At 37.3% G+C, this 6,721-nt stretch overlaps 1 pseudogene; it reads left to right on the forward strand.

Annotated features, from left to right (window-relative positions):
• The window catches only part of LOC112087258, a 7,276-nt pseudogene extending 6,749 nt beyond the window's left edge, over nt 1-527 (forward strand).
• Nucleotides 528-6,721: the final 6,194 nt, after the last annotated feature.

The following is a 6,721-nucleotide window of genomic DNA, read 5'->3' on the forward strand; positions in this document are numbered from 1 at the left end:
TCAAACAAGTCTAGAAAATTCTCACAAAAATACAAACATAAATAGTCCGTTAATCCGTCATGCGAAAATCAACACACTTAGAACTAATTTCGAGTCAACTAAATCTTAACATTCATTAAAGGGTTCAGTGATTCTCATCAAAAGGATATTAAACAAGGCATTCAAGGCTATGATATCATACTTTTGTCTTGGCTGCTCTTCCTCAAAAGCTTATATCATCCCTTTTCGGGCAGAAATATCCTTAGAGTGCAACTCTTCCAGCGATTTCACATGGTGGGTGAGATCATCGATCCTCTTGTACAGGGTAGCTTCCGTAACAACTTGGAAGTCAAGGTATTAATTCAGCATAGCTTTTAATCGATTCAGTTGGAGCCTAAATCGATCAGCCTCATTGTTCTAATGCAGAATCTGATGAGGTAAGGGATGACATGGTCGACGGTTCACCAGGTGTGGCGAATAGGGCTCATCTTGGTGGCTTGGAGTTCGCGAGTCTCCATGGTAATTCTTCGGATGATACGGCCGATTAAGGTGATCGGAATCACACCTGGATGGTGATTCACATGCGCAGGGAGCTTCACGCAGGTTACAAAACCTTCACTCGGGATTAGGGTTTCTTCTCGGATGATCCATGCTTCAAAGATTCTGAAACTAGGGCAAGCAGAAGAAAGAATAAGCAGAAAAAAAAAAGTTAGGGTGTTTATGAGTTGGTTTACATCATATGATGCTTTGGCAGAAACTCGACATATGTATAGTCATCTGCGTCTTCAACCTCCCAGATTTAGACCTCCAGCAACTAAAAACCTCCGCGGCAACGACGCCAAAAGGTTGATGCTGTGCGGGCATAAGGTTGCATTTTTTACAAGCCCATTGGTCCTCAAAAAGTTTTAAATTTATAAAACCCTAGTGTCTACAAGTGCACAGATGTACGTTGTTGGACTTAGTGTGTCGATCCACAGGGAGGATGTCTAATCTGCAAGAAACAACAAACTGGGAAATAAACAAAGTCATAAACTCATGGGATTTTCGGGTTTTTTTGGTTAAGAATCCAAAACTAAATCTAATCTAATATTCACAGGAAATAGAATGCAATGCATATGAATTGTTAAAAGAATATCTGATACATAGCGACTATGTTCTTCTGAAGCTAGGTATGGATGATCTGAAACAGCACTCTCGTGGCTCTGATCGATCCTAGGCTGAGAGAATAGGTCATGAATTTACGGTTATGCAACATGAACAACTTAGAAGAGATGAGATCCAGAATATGGTCTAGAAACTTAGAAATCCTATCGAAAACTCTTCAAACAACTTGACTCTCTGGGACAGATCTACATAATGCTATGGATGATAAAAGACATGAAAAATGCAAAAGATGAAAAAAAAAAAAAGTTAATTAGATAGAAAGGAGAAATAATAATGGATCAGGGGAAGAATCCCCACCTCCATCGCCTAACCCTAGAAAAACAAAGTTTGGTGGCTCAAAATCTCATTACAGGAGCAAACACCTGTTTAGGGATGCTAAAAATGTATTTATAGGTCATAAGGTCTTTCAGGTCTCATTTAAGGCTTCTCTGAAGAGAAATGGCAAAGTGGGCTTTGATGTTGGGCCTTGTGGCTCGTCATGGATCCACCGGGGGTGAAAGTCTTCCAGGGCAGGCAAAATGCATGTTTGCCGCAGGTGAGAGTCTTCTGGGACTGGTGAATTTGGTCAACTTGTTCTTCATGTATCTTTTGATTGCACCTTTGGATCTTTGTGATGTAAAGTGCTATGGAAAGCTGGTTGTCTCCTCTTTATGGTTTAAGAATTTGAGCTCTATCAGACGGTGAGAAAGTCTTCATCTGAGGCTGAACATCTGACGGTCTGACTCTGAGCTGAAAATGTGGATATCTTCTATTTTGCCATCATTTTTTCTAAGTTTTCTGAAAAGAGCCTTGAAACTACAAATACATAGAAATCATAATAAAATTTCCTAAAACCGATTAAAACCTTTGAGAAAGCATTTGAAATCAATGGTGAAAATGGGTACAAATACGGTGTTATCAAGTTGGATGAAAGATTTTCATGTAAGAGATGGAGGGTTCCTTGTCATAGAAGATGGTGATGATGTTCTTGCAATGTTTATTGCAAAAGATGATCTGAATTGCTTTGAATATGCAGAGCATTTAGAAGTATGGTGAAATTCTATGGAAGCAGAGATTGCATCCATAGAGGAGAACAAGACTTGGTAACTAGTTGAGTTACCAGAAGGAGCAAAGGTGATTGGAGTGAAGTGGATTTTCAAGACAAAATTAAACGAGAATGGAGAAATAAATAAGTTTAAGGCTAGACTTGTCACCAAAGGGTATCATCAGAGATGAGTAGACTTCTATGGAGTCTTCGCACCAGTAGCTATAAGGGTGATACTGACTGTGGCTGCAGTGAAAGCATGAAAAGTGCATCAACTTGACGTCAAGAGTGCTTTCCTACAAAAAGATTTGAAAGAAGATATGTTTGTGGAGCAACCAAAAGGTTTTAAGGTGAGAGAAGAATCCATTAAGGTCTATAAGCTGAAGGAAGCTCTCATTTGTCTGAAACAATCTCCAAGAGGCTGATATAGTCGGATTGAGGGATACTTCATGAAGGAAGGATTCAAGAAATGCTATTGTCAACACACCCTATTCTTGAAGAAGGAAAAAAACAACATTCTTGTGGTAAGTCTCTATGTTGACGATCTTATCTACACTGGAAACTCACCTCCAATGCTTGAAGGGTCCAAGAAGTCAATGATGAGTGGGTTCTCGATGACTGACTTGGGAAGAATGAAGTACTTTTGGGGGGTTGAAGTTGTGCAAGATGAACAAGGAATTTTCATAAATCAGAGGAAATATGCAGAAGAAACAATGAAGAAGTATGGTATGGAGGATTGAAACTCAGTAAGAAATCCAATTGTGCCTAGACAGAAGTTGATAAAGGCAGGAGACAGGTGATGCAGTTAATCCAACCGAGTTCAAGCAGCTAATTATTTGATTAGACTTGACAGGATTTACTCAGTAAATTTGGTTAGTAGGTACATGGAGAGTCCAACTGAGCAGCTCATGCTCGCTGCCAAGAGAATTCTAAGATATGTTCAAGGGACAAGAGAGCTTGGAATTCGGTACAAACGTGGTGGTGAGCAGAAACTGGTCAGTTATGTTGACAGCTACTACGCAGGAGATAGTGATGATAGGAAAAGTACTTCTGGTTACTTGTTCATATAAGAAGCAACCAATTGTAATGCTGTCAATAACAGAAGCAGAATTTGTATCTGCAACCTATGAAGCTTGTAAAGCAGTGTAGCTCAGAAATATGTTAGAAGAGATCAGTTTCAGGCAAGAAGAAGGTACTATTCTATTCAGTGATAACAGTTCCACCATTAAGCTGTCAAGAAATCCGGTGTTGCATGGAAGAAGCAAGCATATACATGTCAGGTATCACTTCTTACGAGAATTGATGAATGAGGGGAACATTCAGCTTGAGTATTTTGCAACACAAGATCAAATAGTTGATATCATGATAAAGGCGGTAAAACATGAAATGTTCAAGAACCTCAGAGGAAGAATGGGAGTGTGCAGCAAGGATGATGAAACTGAAAGGAAGCCATTCTAGTTTAGGGGACGAAATGAAGAATAAAGACCTGCAAAATCAGGTTTGCAACTCTGTTTTGGTTACTGTTCAAACACTACAAGAAAACACAAGATTAACAACGAATTTTTACAACGATTTATTTTCGTTGCAATTTTACGATGAATTAACAACGAATTCGTCGTTAATTCGTTGTAAAACGATTCGTTGTAAAATCGTTGTAAATTTACGACGAATTTACTGCGAATATTAGATTCGTCGTAAATTCGTCGTAAATTTACGACGATTTTACAACGAATAATAATTTTATTTAATTAAAAAATAATCGTTGTTAATTCGTTGTACATTTACAACGAATTTACGATGATTATTTTTTTTTATTAAAAAATAATAATCGTTGTAAAATCGTTGCACATTTACAACGAATTAACAAGGAATAATTTTTTTCTTAAAATAAAATCAAATATTCATTGTAAATTTGTTGTAAATTTACAATAGTTTTACAACAAACTCTTATTTTTTAAGTAAAGAAACATTTTACAAAATTATTGCAAGTTTTCTATTATTGAAAAAAATCCTTTCTCCTAAATACTATAATTGTAAGTTCTAAAATCTTATTATTTCATGTTTACTTTATATAAATTTTATGTTGATTTATTAAATTTTCACATAAGGAGTGTATATATAATTTATTACAGTATGATCATATATAATTTATTCAAAGTTAACAACGAATTACCGACGATTCGATGTAAATTCGTTGTAAATCTATTTTTTTGTTTTTTTTTAAATTAACAACGAAATTACAACGATTTATCTTAAAATCGATGTAAATTCGTCGTTAATCAAAATTAGAAAAGTCCCACATCGGTGGTTTGACAAAATTTCTTATAGTATATATATAACAAACTCAACACTAATATATAACAAGTTCAGTAACAAGTTTTCAAAGTTTGAATAAATCATCTCCTGATTTGTAGGATGTGGACTAGCTCTTTTTCTTGTTTTTTCATTTGTGCCTTAAGACTTGGTAGTTAGTTGTTGTAGCAAAGTCTTTTATAAAAACTATCTGTTTTTATTTTTGAATACAAGAACTATTCAGCTCTTTTCACAATTTCTTAAAGCTCTTTCTAAGTTTTTCGAGCAAAAGATAACAGCAATTAGGAAACCACCTCGACTATTAGTCTTTAAATAGTCACTTGGTTAAGAAATCTTACGTCCCTCAGTGGAAATTTGATCATATTGACCCTCCCTTAGTTGTAGCAAGTGTTTTGGGTCATTGTTGTCAATATTACCGGATTTGACAATAGACTCAGATAGAAGTGGATCATCTGGTTCTAGTGAACATATGTAAGCTTGTATGGCAACACCGAATCTTTTCATGGGTGGATTAGCTTTTGAACGTATCATGGATCCTTCTTGAACTGTTGGCATTTGGGTCAATCATTGTTAGGGTTTATGGCCACATCACTATCACTTAGGATCTCAATATTTCTAAAGTCTAGAGTTTGTATAAAAAAAATCAGAGTCAGTGCTTTAATGATATATATGTTTCAGAATGATAATGTAGCCAAACAATTTATTATTTTCAAACGAATTTGATTTTGCGGTCTCATCATCAGTGCTAAGAGTTTGATTTTGATCGTGTTGGATCTTATTCAAGTTTTTTTTTTAGAATTGACTCTCCCTTTTAGCTCAGGACTCTCTAAAATTTAGAGTCTTTATTTTTAAAAGTTGGGCTTTTTGGCTGGATTATTTCCTCTTAAGTTTAAAGGTTTTTGGCGGATATAACATATATTTGGTGAATCTTTTGGAAATATTCCTGTTATTTTTAGGGTTTTGGCTATATTTTTATTCTGTTCTTAAGCGCCGCCTTGGCAACCTAAGAACCTTAAAAGCAAAAGAAATAATCTGGTGTGTTTTCTTGGGAAGTGATAGAAGTTATGGCTAATATTGACATGGCTTTCAACGCTCTATCTATTGAAGAAGAAGAAGAGTGGCGCTGTTGAAGGAGAGGTTCCAGATTATTTTCAAGTATGAACACGACTTGGAAGAGGTTCTGAAGAAAAGAGTCAGAACTTTCAATGAGTGGTCGATCACGTTGCCTGTCCTTCCTCAATTCTTCTCGAGTGAAAGAAACAAAATGAGTATTATGGGCATAACTCTTAATCCGGAATGTCAAAATATGACATACCTGATACCTGACATGCCAAGGAAGTGGCAAGTCTATGACCGTGTAAGAGGAGTGGAGCTGTCGAAGGAAAGGTTCCAGTTTATTTTCAAGTATGAACACGACTTGGAAGAGGTTCTGAAGAAAAGAGTCTGGATGGGTTAAAAATCCACCGGATGACTACTGCAATTCATGCCAGTGTGGATCCAGATCCGTAACATCCCAGTTAACTACTACACTGAAGCCTCGATTTATGCGCTTGGAGATATCATATGAAAGGTAATCGATATAGCTTTTGATCCAGAAAAGCGACAGAGCAAAGATTACGTATGTGTCAAGGTTAATTTCGATGTGTCTAGACCGGTCAGACGCTCAGTGGTTGTAAATCTTCCGAAAGGAGGATCGACAACCGTCTGGTATGACTTTGAGAGGATTCCATAGTGGTGTTACTCTTGCCAAAGATTGACTCATGAAAAGGATAAGTGTCCATTTTGATCCAAATGCGCAAAGACAAGGCTAATGCAAGAAGGCAGAGTATCCTAAATGCTAAACGCAACACGGAACCAGTGTTGAAAGAGTCAGACCCTCTGTTAGGTATCATAACTCAGGAACAAGTGGGACCTGACCCATACTCGGGAAGACTGCGGATTTCACCTGAAGTTATGCAGGATATGCGGCTGTATCTTCTGCCTGCGCAAGGACCAGAGTGCAAAGCCCGTGAGGAGCGTGTGAAACAATCCATTCTTGACCTTAAGGATGACTAGGTGGGGCAGCGATCAATGCTGCGCCTGGAAGCCCCACCTGTGATCACCTCTGAGCTAGATAAAGGGAAAAGTCCGACTTATGAGATGCGTGAATCAGAAAGGTTCACAGAGATCAAAGGTTTAGAGAATGTTGGAGAGAGTTGATGTCAGCTGCCATTAAGGCAGCAAAATCAGCTCGACATGATG

This window comes from Eutrema salsugineum, unplaced genomic scaffold, assembly GCF_000478725.1.
Source record: "Eutrema salsugineum unplaced genomic scaffold, Eutsalg1_0 scaffold_18, whole genome shotgun sequence".
Classification (NCBI taxonomy): Eukaryota; Viridiplantae; Streptophyta; class Magnoliopsida; order Brassicales; family Brassicaceae; genus Eutrema; species Eutrema salsugineum.